This window comes from Plecotus auritus (assembly GCF_963455305.1).
Source record: "Plecotus auritus genome assembly, chromosome: 1".
NCBI classification, from domain to species: Eukaryota; Metazoa; Chordata; class Mammalia; order Chiroptera; family Vespertilionidae; genus Plecotus; species Plecotus auritus.
The window spans coordinates 108,178,193-108,201,038 of NC_137770.1; the positions used below are offsets into that span (position 1 = coordinate 108,178,193).

The 22,846-nt window shown below is 37.1% G+C and overlaps 1 protein-coding gene across 1 annotated transcript in view; it reads right to left on the minus strand.

Annotated features, from left to right (window-relative positions):
• The window catches only part of EPC1 (enhancer of polycomb homolog 1), a 111,096-nt gene extending 90,366 nt beyond the window's left edge, over nucleotides 1-20,730 (minus strand). Inside the window, exon 1 of the mRNA XM_080657619.1 lies at nucleotides 20,420-20,730. The gene's annotated coding sequence lies outside the window, so the exon portion shown is untranslated. The remainder of the gene's footprint in view (nucleotides 1-20,419) is intronic.
• Nucleotides 20,731-22,846: the final 2,116 nt, after the last annotated feature.

Here is a 22,846-nt window from a genome sequence, read left to right on the forward strand (position 1 = left end):
CTGCTACACCTTTCCCCTCCATTGCCAAATAATTATCAGGTGATTGTCCAGTGTCTGCTCAATCTCCAAATTTGATCAGGTAAGCTCCCAGGGAGTCAGGGCCTCTCTGCACAGGTTGCTACTGTTAGGATCTCTCTGCATAGGGTGAGTGCTTTGTGTAAAAACAGTCAAATCGTAAGTAACATTTTGCATTCAAAGTAGCAATATCATGCAGTAAGACATAGGGTTATATACTGGTAGGAATACCAGCTTCCATGTTTGAAGATCTTGAACCTAATCTAGTGTCTGCCATTTACCAGCAATATGACCCTATAGAAATTATTTAATTTCTGAGCCTTAAGTATCTCATATGCTTGCTCTAAAGAACACTTGTTCTCACTCTTAGGCCATTGTGAAGAATAAATGAGATAATATAGTGAAAAGTCTTTGACAATTACAAGGTACTATATAAATATAAGGAAGAATACATTATTTTAATTTCATCATAGTAGTTAGGAATACATATACATCCCCCCAAAAAAAATATTGGAACAGAAAATCTATGACCTATTCAAATCATAAAGTTGGTCACAGAAGATTTAATTGCTAGACTAGGATCTTTTGGAGATTTCCTTAAATAGGAAATCTTTAAGACAACACAGAAATTCACCTGTTTTATTTGTTTTTTTTCCCCTTTTAATTTATCTTGCTTTTAAAAAATTGTTCTAGAGTGTCTAGCACAATATAAAAGTTTAGGAAAACTATGATAAGTTTGAATTATTTTGGGATAAGAAATTCCTGTATTATAATTTTTACAATTATAAATTTTTATGTTCAATATAATTTTCTTAAATCACCCCATTTAGAACAGAAAAATCAGTAAATTTCCTTCATTTAAAAAGCAGTATTCAAGGTTTCTAGCAGAAGAACTTTAAGAAAACAAATTGATAAAAGATAAAAGAGTGTAATGTAGGGATTAAAAGTGCTAGCTGTTAGAGCCTGACACAATTTGGGTTTGAATCTCAACTTTGCTCTATCCTAGCTCTGTAAACTTGAATAAATCCTTAATTTCTATGAGCATCACTTTCCTTCCCTTTCCATAGAGTACATAAATAATTCATTTAACCATATTTACTGAGCTCTTACTTTGGGCTGGGCATTTTAATGCATTCTCTCATTTAATCTCTTCAAAAATTGACAAAATAGCTTCAGTGCCTGTCAAAATCTGACAAAATAGCTTATAGTGCCTGTAAGATTTTAACAAGAATTAGATATTATTTCACAAAATAGCTGAGCTTTTTTCTTAAAGGAAGTTTCCAGTGTAAGGTGGAAAGATGGTTGCCCCAGAGGAAGCCTCATTACCTTCATTTTACCATAAATGCTAAACTGGGTTTACACTAGCTGATCAGTCCTTTCCTTGGAACAAAAATACTCAAAACCCAAACCTTAAAGAGAAAATATATGTTCCTTCCCGAATAATTTTTCAAATCCTATCCTTTCCCCTTCTATGCACAGAGATGATAATACACACACACACACACACACACACACACACACACACACACACACACACATCTTTACATCAGGCATACAGGGAACAAACACTGTAGTATGTCTCTCCTATACCTAACTGTTCTTCTGTTTAAACAGAATCCTTTTTGCCTTCATTTTCATGGGCTGTTCCAGAACCTGTGCTTTTGTATTTTGTATTTTTAAAGGCAGGTTGTCTTTTACAAATATTTTTTTAAATATGTTTTTATTGATTTTATAGAGAGAGGAAAGGAGAGATAGATAGAAACATCAATGAGAGAGAAACATCATTGATTGGATGCCTCCTGCCAGCCCCCTACTGGGGATTGAGCCCACCACCTTGGCATGGCCCTGACAGGGAACGGAATAGCTATCTCCTGGTTCATGGGTCAATGCTCAACCACTGACCACACCAGCCAGGCTGTGCTTTTTTAAATAACCAAAAATTCATGGTCTACTTGAGAAGTAATGATTCTTCAGGATTAATTTTGAACTATATTCTGTAAAATGGTCTTTCTTAAAACTCCCTTTTCTTAATTCTCAGTGGGATAAAAAACAAAACAATTTCAAATATAGAGAAAAGAGTCTAACTGTATATATAATAGTATTGCCTCCATCATGGGAGTTTTTAAGTCTATTTTTAAAAAACAAAAAGTTTTTAGAACCAAGATGGCGGCGTAGATAAATGCTGGCGCAGCCTCCCACAAGCACATCAAAATTACAGTTAAAATACAGAACAACCATTATTCAGAACCACCTGAAAGCTGGCTGAATGGAAGTCCTATAACTAGAGAAGAAGAAAGCACATTGAGACTGGTAGGAGGGGTGGAAGTGAGGAACAGGCTGGTCTGACACCCATGTGTGCTGTTTTTTTAATTGGGAGGGAGATCATCTCTGTGGAGGCTGCCCATGAGGAGCAAGGGGTCCCAGCCCCACTGTAGCCCCCCAGCCCAGGGTTCCAGAGCTGGAATGAGAAATCCCCACAACTACGGGCTTTAAAAACCAGCCTGGATTGTGGCTGAGTTACATAGAGGCTGCTGGAGACCCAGGTGTGCCTCTTAAAGGGCCAGTGCACAAACTTATGTGGGCCCACTTCTTCTAAGCTCAAGCGCCAAGGGACCCAAACAGATGGGGAGGAACTGGATTGTCTGGCATCAGGGCAGGGGTGGCTTTCTCCCAGACTGGAGATGCTTTCATGGGTCATTGTTCCTGTGCTGGGACCTCCCCTGTCACAGAGCTGGCTGGCAGCCATATCTGAGTCTCCATCAGCCTGGCTCGCATGGTTTGCTCTGCTCTGGGGATTCCCTGAGACCCTGCCCCCATTCAGTTTGCTGCCCTATCCAAGATGTTTGCAGTAGCTTTTCCATACGAATGGCCTGTCCTGACTTAGGCTTCAGACTTTGGTAAAATCTCACAAACAAGGTGCCCCAAACCTATAAATAAAAGGCTCAAGACCCAGCACTAGCACCAGCCTGCCATGCTTCACAGCTGGGCCTCACCTGGGCACCTCCACGCCCAATACAAATAACAAATAGCAGCTGTCTGGATCCCTCTGTAGCTCCTGCTGAGTGGCCTCAGGCAGTGGCTGACTTTACATATCCCTGGAGGCCCTAGAGCCAGTGCACCCAGTTAACAGCTTCAGACCGTAGCAGATTACAACTCTACACATCCACAAGTGACACTCAAGTGGCAGACTCAGGGAGCACCAAAGCCCCACTGAAACAAGTCTTGCTTCATAGGAGTGTTTCCTGCACAGTAGCTCTCCCACTGTAGTTGCAGCTGGTCCTCACAGCCAGTTGGCCTAGAGGTCAACTCCCCTCAGTGACACCAACAATCAAGGCTCAACTACAAGAATGTGCACACGGCCCACACTGGGGCATTCTTAGAGTGTCCAGCTCAGATAACTGGGCAGGCTGAGCCACTGTGTCTACCAATTCTAGGAAACATAGCAGCTCTACCTGATACATAGAAACAGACACAGGGAAGCAACCAAAATGTGGAGACAAACATGTCACATATAAAAGAAATGGAAGCAAGCAAACGACTGGAAATAGAGTTCAAAACCATGGCTATAAGGTTATTCAGAGATCTTCATGAGACTTTTAAGGATCTTAGTAGAATGTCAAAGACATGAAAAAGGACCAGTCAGTTTAAGCACACACTAACTGAAATAAAGAATATTTTATAGGGATTCAACAGTAGAGTAGAAGATTCTAAGAATCAAATCAATGATTTGAAATATGAGGAGCAAAAAGAAAAAAGAATCCAAAAATATGAAGATAGTGTAAGGAGCCTCTGGGGCAACTTCAAGTGTACCAACATTCGCATTATGGGGGTGCCAGAAGAAGAGGGAGCAAGATATTGAAAACCTATCTGAAGAAATAATGACAGAAAGCTTGCCCTACCTGGTGAAAGAAATAGACTTAAGTCCAGGAAGCACAGAGTTCCAAACGAGGAATCCAAAGAGGCCCACACCAACACACATCATAATTAAAATGCCAAGGGTTAAAGACAAAGAATCTTAAAAGCAGCAAGAAAAAAAACAGTTAGTTACCTACAGGGGAGCGGGCATACAACTGACAGCTGATTTCTCAACAGAAACTATACAGGCCAGAAGAGAGTGGCAAGAAATATTCAAAGAGATGAAAAACAAGGACTTGAAACCAAGATTACTCTACACAGCAAAGCTGTCATTTAGAATTGAGGATCAGATGAAGAGCTTCACAGGTAAGAAAAAGCTAAAGGAATTCATCATCATCAAACCAGTATTACATGAAATGTTGAAGGGAATTCTTTAAGAAGAGGAAGAAGAAGAAGAAGGAGAGGAGGAGGAGAAGATAAAAATGTCAACAATAAAATGGCAATAAATACATATCTATCAACAATTGAATCTAAAAATCAAAATAAATGAACAAAAAATCTAATGAACAGTCCTAGCTGGTTTGGCTCAGTGGATAGAATGTCAGCCTGTGGACTAAAGGGTCCCAGGTTGAATTCCAGTCAAGGGCACATGCCTGGGTTGTGGGCTTGATCCCCAGTAGGGGACGTGCAGGTGGCAGTCGATTAATGATTCTCTCTCATCATTGATGTTTCTATCTCTTTTCCTTTTCCTTCCTCTCTGAAATAAATAATTTATATATATATATATATATATATATATATATATATATATATATATATATTTAAATCTAATGAACAGAATAAACTGGTGAATGAAATAGAATCAGAAGCACAGAAGCATGGAACAGACTTACAAATCTCAGAGGGAAGGGGGGTGGCAGGGTGGGAAGAGATTAACCAAAGATCTTACCTATGGTCACGGATAGTAGGGTGGTAGGAGGCAGAATCTAGTGGAAGGGGGTAATGGGGGAGGAAGCGGGACATCTGTAATACCCTCAACAATAAAGATTTAAACTATTTTTTAAAAAAAGTTTTTAAAGCCATGTTACATTTTTAGAACTGAGTCATTAAAAATAATTCATGCACCTTAGCCGGTTTGGCTCAGTGGATAGAGCGTCGGCCTGTGAACTGAAAGGTCCCAGGTTCAATTCCAGTCAAGGGCACATGCCTGGGTTGTGGGCTCGATCCCCAGTAGGGGACTTGCAGGAAGCAGCTGATCCATGATTCTCTCTCATCATGGATATATCTATCTCTGTCTCCCTCTTCCTTCCTCTCTGAAATCAATAATAATAATAATAAATTCATGCTCGTCTATCTCCTCTATATTAAAGTTATTTATGAGCATTTTATTTTAAAAGATGTAGGTTTTAATTCTGGTTCTACCACCAATTAGCTGTATGATCTTGATCTTAATCAACCTTAGTCTCAATCTCCTCAACTTTGAAAAGGACTAAGATTTGATCCCTCTCAACTCTTAACTTTTACAATTATTACCCCTTTTCTATAGTTGGCAGTAAAAAATGGAGATACATGAAACTTTAGACCTAAAACGTTAAAAGAATTAAATTGAGGTATATGGTTTCTATAGAAACTATGCCTTAATGTATTTTCTGACAATATTTGTTATGAGTATGGTCAAATGTGACCTGAGAAATTCACATAGTTGCAAATATCTCAATATGAAAGGAATTAATATGAAAAGAAAGATACAGACTTCAAAATAAAAGGTGAAGGGAAATTAATTTATTAATTTAAACAAAGTAATTTATTTATTTATTTTACCTCTTCTTATGATATTTAAGAACCAATTTTCAGGTAAACTAACTTAAACCAAAAGTTTATTCATTATTGTAGATTTTCCTTAATAAAGTTGGAAATCAATATTCAGCAATTATGGAAAAGTAAGCCATCAATTTATGTTGCCGTTTAAAGTGACAAGTATAAGGTACAAGATATTATGATTATTATATTTTTGGGCTTTTAAATGAATTTTTTTCTTTGTATCTAGAAAGAACATACACAATATGGTAAAATGAGGAAATGAAAAGCAGCACATGAAGGTTGACCTCCACAGGGATCACAACCTCCTTAATATGTATGATGGACACAGAGAATCAGTGGCAAAGTTTCTTCCTAAGTGTACAGTGTCTGAAGCAGCAAAATACCATCTTCTTAATACACTTGAGAGAGAGATTTTCTGGTGGGTGAGATGTAGCATTCACAATGGCGAATTCCAGAGCTAAAAAAGTCTACATGGAAACTTGCAATTTTTCACTCTTAACATCAGTAATCATCCAAACTTCTAAAAGAGTTGGTAAAATATGAATTTCACCAGAAAAGGTTGATGAAATTCAGTGTAGAAAATCTTGAATTCCAGATACAAAGAAAAAAACTTTCATTTAAAAGCTCAAAAATGTCATAATCATAAACTTCGAATTCCATATGTTTGATATGTAAAATAGAATGCATATTAAACATTTATTCATTATTTAACTAAAATTTTATTTTCAAAAGTTTTCCCACTTTTATTTTTACTAATTCTTTAACAAGTGTACTTTAAAAAATACAATATCTTAGTCATATAAATGTGTGTTTATATGACTGAACAAGTGTACTTTAAAAAATACAATATCTTAGTCATATAAACGTGTGTTTTCCAATTAGAATTTATATATTTTCAAATTTATATAAACTCTGAATTCCTATTCATTTGAAAAGAAATAATACCTAGACAACTGTTTAGTTCTGTGCTCTGAAATAGCAGCATCATCCTGTCATTAGCCAACCTATTATTTCTCTTCTTTCCCTTTTTTAAAATATATGTTCTTTCTCTTTTTAATTTCTTTTCATTTTGGAAAAAAGAATATTAAGTTATTAATATAAGTAGCTTCATAGATATAAACTTATAATTGACAAGAAACATTGCAGAAACAAATCCTCTATGCATTCTTTCAACTTTCAGGTGCCTTCATGCTGCCCCCTGCTACCCAGTGTCTACACTGAAAATTGTCCCCAACTTTCAACCTTTTCTCTTTTCTTTACTCTCCCCATCAAAACTTACCAGGCCAGAGATCCAGACCAACAGAGTTTTCCTCTACCAGACAAAGGATAAACAGGTTAATATAAGAAAGAGGTAGTTCCTTCCTATTTTTAAAAAATGTTTTTATTGATTTCAAAGAGAGAAAGGAAGAGGAAGAGAGAGATAGAAACATGAATGATGAGAGAGAATAAGCAATCGGCTGCCTCCTGCACAACCCAGTCATGCTCTGACTAGGAATCGAACTATGATCTGGTTTATGGGTCAACACTCAACCATTGAGCTACACTGGCTGGGCATTCCTTCCTATTTTTCCCATCAGTATTTTCTTGCCAACTACAAGCATTTTAACTAGTGTTCTGTGGACAATGACTGATATCTAGATTCAGTCATTGTGCTGGTTCCAAGATACCATCATGGGTTTATCTTTTCCAGGCTCTGCACAAGTTACATCTTCCTCTCTACCTATACTGAACTTTTAGTTGGTATTCCCAAATGCCATGCATTTATTCTTCTTAACCTATGCTCACAATGTCTTCCTGTTTTTCAAGACTCTGGTCAAAATTACCTTCTCCATGAATTTTACCCCAATTCCCAAATGCTGCTCTTCTGGTCTCTCTTTAATCCTCAAAGGCTCAGCACAATGTTTTGTGTTGTTGTTGTTGTTGTTTTGTTTTGTTTTCAATACAGTTGAAGCCCTCTAAAGATTTATTTAACAAGCAATGAGCAGATAACAAACCTTCATTCTTGGGAAAGCTATTTGATTTGGTGACTTTGTTCAATAGAGTACCTATAGGGGACAAAGGGAGACTCTCTAATACTATAATATTAATGCACCTGCATGGGGTGATCTTTTTAATTCCCATTACACTGTGTAAGGCCTATTTTGATCCCTGAAATTGGAGATGTCTATGCAAAAATGAACTTAAACTTATATTGAGTGCTTATGACATGTTAGGCACTATTCTAGGTGCTTTGAATGCATTAATTTATTGTGGTCTCACAAAAGATAGCTGAGGTTGGTAATACTACCTTGTTTCATAGAAGAAACTGGGGATTTGACAGATCAGTAGTTGGTCCCAAGTTATACATGTAGTAAAGGACAGAGCTAGGAACTCAGATCAAAGTTGTGCCCTTCAGGTGTTCTCATAGCTTTAATATAAATGTGCATGGAGAGGCTTCTACTTAGCTATTCTAGAAGTTTTTAAAAAAAACCTTGTCTATAGAGTAAGCTTGGAAATTGTGATCACATAGTCAGACAAAGCTGTGAGAGAGATTCAGTGTTGAGTATCTGTTAATATCTGCAAGAGTTGAATGTCTTGCCCCAGCCTGGTGGCTCAGTTGGTTGGAGTTGTCCCATACAACAAAAAGGTTGCGGGTTTAATTCCCAATCAGGTTTCATGCATGCCTATGTTGCCAGTTTGATCCTGGTTGGGGACATATGGGAGGCAACTGATCAGTGTTTCTTTCTCACATTGATGTTTCTTTTTCTCTCTTCCCCTCTCTCTCTGAGTCAGTAAACATATCCTGGGGTGAGGATTAAAAAAGAAGTTAATTATCTTACAAAAAAAAATGTGAAGGAATGTAGGATTCTGCCAAATTCAATGGTCTCTAAATCTTATATTCTATAAGATTAAGAAGTAAAAAAATCCTAATTATTTGTCAACTGAAGTAGCCACTTGTGTGCAGCCCAAAGACTCTTAACTTGGCTTGAAAAAGAAAAGATATGACAATATTTTAGGCATATAGGCTTTGGCTCAGCATGTCACATCAGTGTCTCAGACAAGGATCTAGTTGTGTTCCAACCCAAACCTTTGCTCATCAAGAAACCTCAATAAGCAGAGAAGGCAGACCAAAATATTCACTTGGGAAGGCAACACTCAAAATTGTTTGTTAGGACATAACTCTTTTCCTAGTAGGTAAGAATCTTTTAACTTTAGAAAGATTTAGAATAAGTACAGAAATGTTTTTTAGTGTAGGTAATTATTGTTTAAGAACATTTGACATAATTGGAATAAGAGGTAAGCCTATTAGAACTTCTACTAAGTTAAATGTAAGTGTTGAAACATTAAAGGTACCTTAAAAGTCACCATACTTAGAAGTTAAATTTATCAGATATACATGACTTTCTTAACTTTTTGACAATGCTTACTAGGTACAAAAGGAGGCAATTATATTCAGTAAATTTATAAATGCAGTATAAAAAGTTAAGAGGTGTTTACTTAAATGGTGCTATAAATGAAACCAAATTTTAAAGAATCAGGATTTCTAAATAAGATAAGACATGTAAACTAAATTTAAAAACATAAGAAGTACCTTTGGATATATAACTTTAATAAATTTCATAATATGTTTTTAAAAGCAAATTAACTTTTTCAATATACAAGGACATAAAGTAACTTACAACTTAAGAGCGGCTATTGCTGCCTTCTTCCAGATCAATTTGGTGTTCATTAAGCGGTCAACTTAATGTTTCACCACACAGAATTTGGTCTGACAGTTCCATTATTCTTTTTTCTTTATTCTTATAAAAGAGACCCAGAGAGCTCCCTCCACTTTCTACCATGTGAAGACAAAGTGAGAAAATGGCAGTCTAGCCCAGCTGCTGTGGCTCAGTGGTTGAGCTTTGACCTATGAACCAGGAGGTCAACAGTTCTTTTCCTTGTCAGGGCACATGCCTGGGTTGCAGGCTTGGTCCCCAGTTGTGGCGGGGGAGAGGGTGGAGAGACAATGCAGGAGGCAGCCAATCTCTGATTCTCTCTCATAATTGATGTTTCTCTCTCTCCCTTTCCCTTCCTCTCTGAATTCAATAAAAACATATAAAAAAAGAAAATGGCCATCTATGAATCAGGAAGTGGGTCCTTACCAGGCACCCAATCTGCTGGCTCCTTGATTTTGGACTTCCTAGCTTCCATAAATGTGAGAAATAAATTTCTGTTGTTTATAAGCTACTCAGTCTGTGGTATTCTGTTAAAGCAGCCTGAACAGACTAAGACAAAAATCGTTCCATATATTTGTTGTCCAGTACATTAGCCAACTAGCTGGGGCCAGGTGTAGCTATTGAATTTTTAATTTTAATTAAATTTACATAGCCACATGTGTCTAGTGACTGCTATACTGGACAGCACAGTTCTGGCAGTTTTAAGCTATTTAAAATTATCTGAGTCTATTATTAAATTGGTGCTGAATGACTGCCTTTGATACTAGACCACACCAGCCCAAACTTACTCTTTAGACTAGCTTCTCTAGTGGTATGAAAGGAGAGGCTTCTGGAAATGTTAAGGACATTGAATTTGCTGATTGCTTTTTGCTTATCTATGTTGGCAGTTTGTTTCTTGGACTTTATTCTTTAATGGAAACTGAGCAAAGGCTGTAAGAATGAAAATTTTCTTGTCTCAGAGCAGTGAAGCAATTAAATTATTGGAAAAGGCCCTCTTTACTCCTTGGCACATTATAGTGTTTTTCAATTGGGGTTTCTGACCTCTTTCTTGGAGGATGGAGACTTCCAGTGGATTGGAGCAGTGACATGAGTTTCAGAGCTAAATATAGGTCTTTGGCATGGCAGCATCTCTTTTTAGTTTCATTGAAACCATTCATTATTAATGAACTAGAGGCCCGTTGCACGATATTCGTGCAAGAATAGGCCTTCCTTCCCCTGGCTTCACTCCCAGCCGCCCGGGGCTGCCTGGGAGCCGGCAAGTCCCTGCTCCCTGGCTGCCCGGAGCCGGCAAGTCCTCACTTCTGTCTGGAGCACCACTCCAGTAGCTCCCTCCACCGCCCCCCTTCCCCTCATAGCAGGCTTCACCTGCATGCCTGCATATGCAAATTAACCTCCATCTTTGCTGGGTTAATTTGCATACTCACTCTGATTGGCTGTGGGTGTAGCAGAGTGATGGTTAATTTGCATGTTTCTCTTTTATTAGGTAAGATGTGGAGCATTAGTGGTTGGTAGGATAAAATCTTGAGAAAACCAGCGAAATGCCACAGATACAGACATCTTTTTTCAGATGTAAGTTGCTATTGAGCACAACTAAATTCTATTTTTCACTGCTTTTAAAAGTTCAGAAAACTATGGTACATCTACACAATGGAATACTATGCTGCCATAAAAAAGAAGGAATTACTACCATTTGTAAGCACCTGGATGGAATTAGAGAACATTATGCTAAGTGAAATAAGCCAGTCAATGAAAGAAAAATACCACATGATCCCACTCATTTGGGGATAATAAAAAACATTATAAACTGATGAACCAAAAGATAGTTACAGAGGCAGTAAAGCATCAAACAGACTGTCTAATTACAGCGGTAAGGTTAGGGAGAGGTGGGGGAAATAAGAGATCAACTGAAGGACTTGTATGCATGCATATAAGAGTAACCAACGGATGCAAAACATTGGGGGGAGAGGGCATGTATGGGAGTGGGGTGGGGGGGCAATGGTAAGATATGTACACATATACCTTAATAAAAATTTGAAAAAAAAAAGTAATTTATAAATTATGGATTGCTATTTTTTTTAAAAAAAGATTAAAATACATATATGAATTGTTGGCAAATAAGTCTCAAATATGATATTCATGCTGAGGCCTTCAAGTCATTGCTGAACTCCCCCTTTGCTCTTTTCAATTAAATGTATTGAGGTGACATTGGTTAATAAAATTACATAGGTTTCAGATGTACAATTTTATAATACATGATCTGTATATTCACCTCCCATCACCATTTATCTCCTCTTCTGTCTTCCCCTACATCCTTTCCCTCTGGTAATCATCATACTATTACCTGTGTCTACGAGGTGTTTTTTTTTTGTTTTTGTTTAATCCTATCATCTTTTTTACCAGTCCTCCAATCCTACCCCCACCTGACAGTTGTCAGTCTGTTCTCTGTATCTATGAGTCTGTTTCTATTTTGTGTCTTTCTCTGACTGACTCATTTCACTTAGCGTATGTTTTCCAGGTCATCCATGCAGTTGCAAAGGGTAAGATTTCCTTTTTTAATAGCTGAGTAGTATTCCATTGTGTAAATGTACCAGAGGTTTTCAATGAGGGTACCCTGATCACCCTATTTAATATTGCAATATGTATTTATTCATATAGTTGCCAAATGTTAAATGACACTCCTTAAAGTTTGACATATTGCAAAGCCAACATATTTACCATGGCAGGTACCCCTGGTACTCCAGAGCAGTGTTTCAAAGAGTGGTCCCTGGACCAGCATCATAGGATCATCTGGGAGCTCGCTGGAAATGCAACTTCTTAGGTTCTACTCCAGACCAGCTGACCAGAAACCGTAGGTATGAGGCCCAGCGATCTGTTTTAGGTGATTTCAGTGCATGCCAAAGTTTGAGATCCATTGATCTAGAGTATGTTGAATGCCCCCAAAATATCCCAGAGGTGAAAACATCTCCTGGTTGGTAAAGATCGAAACATTGTATACATTGTGAAACAGAAGCCAATATTTGGACCTAGTATTATGAATCATGAATTTACCCACTTCAACAAAGCTTCCCAGAAGTTCTTGTCTTTGATCTTTATATATCCGGTTAAAATTCAACTTCTGAAAGAATTTTATGAGATATTTCTGAAAAGATGAGATGCAGTACAAGTGTGCCTTTAGCAAATTCATCGTACAAATATTCAAATATATACAACTGATAAATTAGGTGGGCAATTACTCATTTTACGAGGTTATTAGATTTACAAATAGTTACTAGGGGATTCATGAAACAGTGATACCATACATTACATTTAAAATGTCAGTTTACATAAAATAAATTTACAAATATCTAATGTGTAAGTATAGAAGGACAGGTAAGTAGACAGGCTTTGATTTCAGTCTTCCCAGTTTTTATATATATATATATATATATATATATATATATATATATATATATATATATTTATTTTACTAGAGGCCCAGTGCATGACATTTGTGCACTTTGGGGGGGGGGGGGGAACCTCAGCCCAGCCTGTGCCCTTTCACAGTCTAGGATCCCTCACTCCTTACCTCCTGCCTGCTTGCTGCTCCTTAGCTCTGCCCCAGAGGCAGGAGAGGCTCCCGCCACCGCCACTGTGCTCGCCAGCCAGCTGTGAGCCTGGCTTCTGGCTGAGCGGTGCTCCCCCTGTGGGAGCGCACTGACCAACAGGGGACAGCTCCTGTGTTGAGTGTCTGCCCCCTAGTGGTCAGTGCGCATCATAGCAACCATTCAGTCCACCGTTCAGTCGATTTGCATATTAGGCTTTTATTGTATAGGATTGATTTCAGAGAGGAAGGGGGAGAGAGAGACAGAGGGAGAGAGAGAAACATCAATGATGAGAGAGAATCATTGATCAGCTGCCTCCTGCATGCCTCCCACTGGGGATCGAACCCACAACCTGGGTGTGTGCCCTGACCAGGAATCGGGAACCATCACCATTACCTCCTGGTTCATAGGTCGATGCTCAACCACTGACCCATGCCCACCCAGGTTTCCCAGTTTTAAACTAGCTTTTTTATTTACTGTGTAACTGAGCCCAAACTTTAAGCCTATTTCCTCACTTACAGAATGGGTATAATAATTTTTCTATTTTCAACGTTTGTGTGAGGATTTAAAGGAATAATAAAGGTATCATTTAGCCTAGAGCAGTGGTTGGCAAACTGCGGCTCACGAGCCACATGCGGCTCTTTGGCCCCTTGAGTGTGGCTCTTCCACAAAATACCACGGCCTGGCCGAAACTGGTTTGGCTCAGTGGATAGAGCGTCAGCCTGTGGACTGAAGGGTCCCGGGTTCGAGTCCGGTCAAGGGCATGTACCTTGGTTGCAGGCACATCCCCAGTAGGGCATGTGCAGGAGGCAGCTGATGGATGTTTCTCTCTCATCGATGTTTCTAACTCTCTATCCCTCTCCCTTCCTCTCTGTAAAAAATCAATAAAATATATTAAAAAGAACAAAACAAAAAAAACAAAATACCACAGCCTGGGCAAGTCTATTTTGAAGAAGTGGCATTAGAAGAAGTTTAAGTTTAAAAAATTTGGCTCTCAAAAGCAATTTCAATCGTTGTACTGTTGATATTTGGCTCTGTTGACTAATGAGTTTGCCGACCACTGGCCTAGAGGCTGGAACCTAGTAAACTCTAATTAAAGTTTGGATTTAGTTTTGTTTTTTTAATTAGATGCATCTGTGACCAGTATGGTCTTTATAAAAACAGGTATTCATGTTTTATCACTCAAGAATGTTTATAAAAAGCAGTTAAAGTTTATACAAAGCAAATAGGAGCTAACCATATTGAGCACTGAATACCCAGCCTGGTGTTCACACTTTGGCTGGAAGAACCAATCACAGAACCTGTCAGTGACTGGTTTAGTTATGACCATGTCCTACAAACTGGCCAATGAGCTGTTAAAAGCAGTGTGATGTGGGCCTCTGGAAAGAATTCCTTCACTTATAAAAAGACTAGAGGCTCGGTGAATGAAATTGGTGCACTGGGGGAGGAGGGGTTCCCTCAGCCCAGCCTGCACCCTCTGGCAATCTGGAACCCCTTGGTGGATGTCCGACTGCCTCTTGCAATCTGGGACCGCTAGCCCCTAACCGCTCACCTGCCTGCCTGCCTGATCGCCCCTAACCACTTGCCTGCCTGCCTGATCACCCCTAACCGCTTGCCTGCCTGTCTGATTGCCCCTAACCACTCTGCTTGCCTGCCTCATCACCTCTAACAGCCTCTGCCTGCCTGCCTGATCGCCCCTAACCACTCGCCTGCCTGCCTGATCACCCCTAACCACCTCTGCCTTGGCCCCCACCCGCCATGGCAGCTGCCTCTGCCCCAGCCCCTGCCACTGTGGCTTCGTCCAAAAGGTCGTCCAGAAGGATGTCCGGAATGTCATTCAGCTGTCTGGTCTAATTAGCATATTATGCTTCTATTATTATAGATGCATAACAGAAACTCTCCTCCCTTTGGAAATTGTTTTTTTTTTTTTTTTTTAAATATATTTTATTGATTTTTTTTACAGAGAGGAAGGGAAAGGGATAGAAAGTTAGAAACATCGATGAGAGAGAAACATTGATCAGCTGCTTCCTGCACACCTCCCACTAGGGATGTGCCCGCAACCAAGGTACATGCCCTTGACTGGAATCGAACCTGGGACCCTTCAGTCCGCAGGCCAACGCTCTATCCACTGAGCCAAACCGGTTAGGGCCTCCCTTTGGAAATTGTAATATCAGGATATGATGTTTGGAGCTGCAGCAGCCATTTTGTCACTATGAGGAGACATTGCTGACATTATGGTAATGTAAAAGAGTGAAACCTGCCCTGACTGGTTTGGCTCAGTGGATAGAGCATCGGCCTGAGGACTGAATGGTCCCAGGTTCGATTCCGGTCAAGGGCATGTACCTTGGTTGCGGGCACATCCCCAGTAGGGAGTGTGCAGGAGGCAGCTGAATCGATGTTTCTCTCTCAACGATGTTTCTGACTCTTTATTCCTCTCCCTCTCCCTTCCTCTCTGTAAAAAATCAATAAAATATATTAAAAAAAAAAAGAGTGAAACCTACCAAGGAACTTGATAACTCTGTTGAGCTACTGAATTAAAACTAGAAATACCTTGTTTCTTGATTATGAATTAGTTTAAATAATCAATATCCTTATTTTTTATGCCACTTTCAGTAGAATTCTATGTTAGCATGAAAGCCAACTAAATGATATACTACATCTAGCTAGTAGAATTAATTGGCTTTATGACAAAATGACTTGGTGACTTTATTCTTGAGGTATCTTAAGCCACATACAGAGAATCCTAATGAATAGTGTCTTCTCCTCCAGTTGATCTATATGCACTTTCTTGCTCCATAACTGATGTGCTTAATTAATCATTAGCTAAACATGTAATTATATTATCTTCATAAATTAAAGTATTTATTTTTATTTATAAATTTCTGTTATATATTATTAAAAGTATTACAGATTTCAAAATAAAAAAATATTTTAAATCTGATATAATACTTCAATACTGTAATTGTATTTCCCTGCTTCATTTTACAATTTATGTTTACGTTGACATTTATTTCATGACATGGGTGCAAAATGTACAAACTGAGGCTCTACCACATTTGAAAAAAAGTTTTCATTACATGGACCTCACAAGGACATGCCCAAAATTCTTACTACCAGAGTAATCCCCTTTGTCTCTCTCCTCAAGCAAATAAGTTAATGTTTTATTTCTCACTTTGCAATAGTAATTTGCACTGGGTGACCATCTATTTATGTAGCATTTATTTGGGTCATATCTAGAATCTGAGGGCTATTTTCCCCTCAATGTGTGAATGTCTGATACCCAAATAATGGTCCTTCAATAGAAGGACATTTGTTAAATACTATTTAAGCAGATTTAAGTTTAAAAAAATTTACTTTAGAGATATTATTTGGCCTTTATTACCGAACTAGAGGCCCGGTGCACGACATTCGTGCACTTGTGGGGGAGTCCTTCAGCCCGGCCTGCACCCTCTCACAGTCTGGGACCTCTTCAGGGGGTGTCTGCCAAGGGATCCTTAGCACTGCCACAGAGGTGGGAGAGGCTCCCACCACCGTCGCTGTGCTCCCCAGCTGTGAGCCCGGCTTTTGGCTGAGCCGCACTCCCCCTGTGGGAGCGCACTGACCACCAGGGGGCAGCTCCTGCGTTGAGCGTCTGCCCCCTGGTGGTCAGTGCGCGTCATAGTGACCGGTCATTCTGCCATTCGGTTGATTTGCATATTAGCCTTTTATTATATAGGATGGGAACCTCTCACATTTAAGACCTTAGATTTAAAGTATCCTTAGAACTTTGAACCATATTGGACTCTAAACTCCATAAGAGATTTTCTCCTCTTTTTCTTAATATTGTATCATAGCATCTTTGCATAATAGCACATACCTGACAGGAGGAAAATCTAAAACAAACCAACCCCCAAATAAAAATAAATGTTAAAGCTATAAAGTACACCTTTTTTTTAAAAAATCTTTTTCATAAAGAAACTATATTTTTGCTTTACTTTCCCTTTATATTCTCCATTTGAGAATATTTTTTGGAAAGAAAAAACAAAGTTGTAACACAAACATCCATTTTTGTCTATAATTTTCTCCTTCTCTTCCTTGGCAAAACCATGCTGAGGAGAGTAGTGAATGAATCTGTACAGAAAATATGCACAAGAAGTGGGTAAAATTAAGAACATACAATTTCAGACCTGTATTAAACTTGATTTTCAAAGGGCAAAATTTTTAGCTATTTTTTGTTCTTCTAAAAGAGTTCATTCCAAAATATATTAGATTGGTCTTGGCTAATATTTTCAGCATTTTATGTTAGGTCATCTTATCTCTATAAATGTTTCTTCTCTTTGTTAACTCATCTTTCCTAATAGGTTTGGTTAACCTGAAAATTTTCTCAACCTTTAGCAATACTAATGAATACAAATTAATAATTAGAAAATTATGTGGGTTTACTGCATTGAGTCTAAAAATTCTCAGTTTATTTGCTATTGACCAACCTTCATAATTTCAAGTTCATTTTTCTGAGGTTTGTTGTTTAGAATCTGATTTACATATTCTCCATGTCTTTGGCATTATTTATTTCTTCTTCCTGCAACCTGTTTTTTGGCCATTTCACTACTCATGGACCCTTCCCTCCATCAGAGTGATGGGCAGGGTGAAAAATATGATATTTTAATATAGTCAATTTTACTACTTGCTAAAATCTCTGGTGTGCAAGAAAGAAATATGTGTAACTGTTGAGTAAAATGGAAATTTAAAAAAATAATTTAATGAATAATAATAATTGTTCATAATCTAGTAACTATTACATGAAAACCTGAGTTTTCTGTATGCTACATTTAATAAGTAAAGATTTTTCATGATTAAAGCATCATTTATTATAATAATTCTAATCATTTTCACACCAAACTCATGAACTAAATGCCTACAGAAATGTTATCAATTAAAAAAGACAACATCCAAAGAATTAATAACTAAAGTGAAGCACAAGGTAGATTTAAAAGTGGAAAATATAAAATAATGAACTGTTTTTGCCTCATAGATTTAAACCTCATTTACATAGTGATTTAGAATCACAGATAGGAAAATATCTTTAACATAAATATCTATGGATGATTTTTTTAAAGTAAAGATTTAACTATAATGGTTACTTCATAATCAATGATGTAATAGTCAATGGTGTGAGAGAACAAAGAGCATTGCATAGTTACATATGGACTTCATAGCATCAGTTTGTTTTTTATAAGGGGAGCTACCTTACATAAACATTTTTAATTTTCACAAATTAAAATTTAAAATATCACCAGCTGAATAACAGAATATTTTAGCAATTAAAATACAGGCAAGTATAGTGTTTTCAGTAGATCAACTTTAGAGAACTAAACTCTCCATCAGAGGGTTAGATAATAAGTTTATACCTGCAGTATATCATTCAATAAATAATCTATAATGTAATAACTAGTCTTGATGGGGACGTTTCAATTTCACAAAGCGATAAAATGTTAGTGAACATTTTTAAATTTTTATAGCATAGTATAAATGAAATATAGGCATAATACATAATTATTTTTGAAGTTCAAGGAAAGGATCTTAAACAGGTAAATTATAGAGACACAAATATCAGAAATACTATTTTTAGTCATTTTCACACATTGTTTTTCTTTAGAATTTTAAATGATTAGTGAAATGAACACTTATATATGTCAAAGTGAATAAGAACCCAATAAATCACAGAAATTTTTACTCTCTCAAGAAATAATATATTCAATTGTATGAAAAGGGTGGTCTAGGATACTATTTGTTGTTTTAATTTCTGTATGCTACATTTAATAAGTAAAGATTATTCACTTTTCATGATTATTCAATATATTTTTATATATTATTTGGCAAAATAATATATTTTTAGGTGCAACAACCAATTCCTCCCACTTTCTTTTTGAATGAAAGACATACTTACTGTCTTAATAAACAACTAGTATGTTCACAGAGGCTAGTAAAACCTATGTCATATCATAATATACATTTTTATTCTTGTGAGGCTTTGGGCCTAAATATTCTCTAAGCAGATAATGCTCAATAAGGACAAAGATGGAAAAGACTTATCCTGCATTTAGATATGTTAAAAGCAGTTGTATATATGTTCTTTAAAAATTAACCTTTAATGCTTTGAATAATAAAAATTTATTTTAAAAAATTAGCCTTTAGAAAACAAAGATATACATAAATTCAATTGAAGTGTCATTTCAAAATAAACCAGACAATAATGTAGGCATTATTATATGTCAAACTACTAGAAAATTCCCAGGAGAAACTTAAAATAGTTATTTAAGAAATCCCTAGGTTCAAAATGAAATACAACTTTTACAACGTTCGTGAACTAAAACTCAAACATTTTCTTAAATTGAAAAGACATTAACATGTATGATATTGTATTATATGGAAAAAGCAAACTGTTACTGAGGCAAGAGAGAGTAAATTGGCAGCTTTATTATTGAAGACTTCTGACCTAGAGATAATCATATCAGATAATACACAACTACAAACTGCATGCCTGTCTCTGATGCTCCTTGCTCTCATCCATAGTTCACAGTTCACACAAAACATTTAAATCATACAACTGAATAATTTCTTCTGACCAAATTGAACTTTCTTTAAGGAAATAAAGGGATAAGATAATAGATCAAATCTTGCCCCACCTCTTTTCCTCCTTTTTTCTTTAGTGAAACTGACAAATTGGTGAGGAGCACTACAGCGCCACCAACACAGATCAATGCAAAACAAAAAAGATCTCCCACCGTGTGCAAAAAGAAAAAAAAATTAGAAAAATGCCCCCAAATTACAAAATGTCTCCCAAGTGTACCTTTTTGGAGAAAAACAAGATAGATCTGCAAAGATTATCTAATGAAGAGCTTCAAACAATATCATGGAACACAAGTTTAGATCTGATCAACAAATAAAAGATCCATTATTTAGTAACAGCCATAACTTAATATAAACCCGGTTATGTCTATCTCCACCTTCCTTATACCAAGGGCAGCTTTTCTGTAGTTTGTTTCCAAGTAATCCATGAAGAAAACCACAATAGGCCTTAAAGAACACAACAAACAAACTACATCCGTCAGTTTGCCTGCTGATAATTTAATCCTGGACAAATTAGGTAATACGTAATTTTTATAAAGAGGATATGTAAATATTTGGCATTACCAACATTGCTAGCACAAAACAAATCCATCTTGAAATAGCTTAGTTCCTCGTAGTTCACAGTAATTAAAGGATAATTTACATTATAAATATTTCACTTTAATACTGAAAAAAAGATTTTTTCTTTAGGTAAGAAAAAGACAAGATTAAGTAGAATGTGCAGATCAAAGCTAAAAAAAATACAAAGATTGGTTTTGTTAGAAGAAATACAATGAAAATTCTTTTTACCTGGTGTTTCCTTCAAAGACTTACTGACATAAATATTTTAAATTACAAACTTACCTTTATTGCAGGCAAAGGAGAAGCCAGTTCTTGAAAAACAATTGTAACAATATAGGCTGGATACTTGTGTCCCTAGAAACAACAGCCTCCAGGCAGCATATGGAGCTTGAAACATCCTTAAGATTTTGGGTAAATAAAAAGTAATACTTTCTTCCATGATCGGCGGCAGAATGGGGTGGCTTCCTCCAGGATCTGTGAGCGTTTGGGGGAAAATCGGAGAAATATCCACGGAAGATTAAAAGCAGAGGAGGCAGCACAGCCAGAAGACTGGGGTTAACAACTTTGTGATGGCAAGCAGGCGTGCTCTGATTGGCTGGGAGGGCAGTGTCCCTACAGTCTGCACTATCCCCCGTGCCCCCGCCTCCTGCAGCTCGGAAAGAAATGCAGTATGTGTGCCATTTTACACTGGGCTTTTAAAAGCACAGCCATGCAAATTACAAAAGTCTAAGCTTGCTGTTAAGTGACACTGCAAAACAATAGCATTCACGACTGCTTATTAGCTCAGGAAGATGCCTTTTTAACGTCTTAAGGAACACTCTTTTTCTTGTATGTGGTTTTGTAGGGGGGGGAGAAGGTTTGCGGAATATAACGTTTTTCATAAGCAAATTGCTTTTCACTTCACAAAAGTCGGTATATAATTATACAAATATAACCATTTGAAAATTATTTCCATCAAAATGTTTTTTATTTGAGGTACCTTGTAAATTCATTTCATGGCTCCTTTAGCTCGCCGAGCTTGAATTCCTTGAAAAAAATAGAATTTATTAGCCATAATAACTACTATTTCTGCAAAGAATAAAAATAAAATAATGATTTAAATAGTTAAAATCAGTGGACATATTTTTTTCTCCTTAAAAATTCTGTTTCAAAAACCTTTACTGGCTGACAGAATTCTATCAGTCTGCCTTACAAACAAAATGGCTGTGGTAGTTTTTTTTTTTTTTTTTTTTTTTTTTTTTTTTTTTTTTTTTCCCACCGTGCCTCCTCCAGGCTTCCAGGAAGTGGTAAAAATCCAAAATAAATACAGTAGTCAAAGTACATTGTCCAGTCTGAACTCTGGTGAAACGTTTGGTAAGGGGCTCTTATATTGTGCTTTTTATTAATTTTTTTAAAAAATTGTTTTGAAAAGAACATCAATCACTAGAGATTTACTTGACTGTAATTTGAACTTCCTGCTTTACATATTTATAAGGCCTTTCACCTATCTTGGCAGGCTTTCAAATTAAGTGGGCTGGGAAATTTGATGTTCTGTTTCTAGTTGTGAGCCGAGTCAAGTACTTGGTGGCTGCAACTGGGCTTTAAAATAAAAATAAAATGAAAAACTTTTTAAAATAATGTTAAATGAATGCTATGCTATTAGTGAAAATGTAAAGTCACAAAAGTCGGCAAATATAAAAATGTTTCAAATACTGCATAGTATATGTTTTAACTGAACATAATCAGTAAAAATTCTTTGCCTGCTAAATCTCTAATGAGCCTAGGATAGAACAGGGTTTAAAGGAAATGGATGAAGAAAGGGGTGGGGAATTGCCTACATTCTTTAGGAGCCTTTTCCCCAGATACACACACACACACACACACACACACACACACACACACACACAGTTTGTATTTCTATCCTTGCCTGTCATTTAATAGCTAACATACTTAGAGAACTACAGCTGGGGCGACTATATAATTTATTGTCTAAACCAGGACAGTTTTTGAGAGTGAAAGGGGTATATTACTAACTATAGTTCCACTGGAATAAATAGGGACTGCCCATGGCAAACCAGGAGGCAGAGATCACTATGTATTCAGAGAGACTTTGAACTTTTGCTAGGCAGGTCACCTACAGACATGGGTCCTTGGCCAATGTAACTAGAACCTGAGCTGGATCCCTTCTCTGCACGATACTGACTGCCCTAGCTCTACCATCAACTGAAGTAGACAATGAAAGACTCAGATTCAGATGTACTTAATGAATAACCATAGTGAGGAAAATATATTTTCATCTTATGTTGTGGTCTCACTAATAGTGGCCTTAAGAGTAAATTTCAATGATATTTGATTGAAACCAGGAAAACATTTTTAAGAAGTAATATAATGAAGAGAGTAGACTAAAATTCTTCAGAAATTTTCAAATGGTGTTACTTCAAATAGAATAAATTTGCTAGGTGCGCCATTTTTATTATATACTTTTGTTTCTCCATCTTGCTCTTTTCTCTCCCATCCCTTCCCCCACCCCTGTATATCCATGTACATCTATATATGTATCTATACATACATATTATACAAATATAATTTATGTATGTACCTACATACATAGTTTTTAATCTATCTTATTATCTATAGACTAGAGGCCCAGTGCATGAAATTTGTTGGGGGGGGGGTGTTGTTTCTCAGCCCAACCTGTACCCTCTCCAATCTGGGACCCCTCAAAGGATG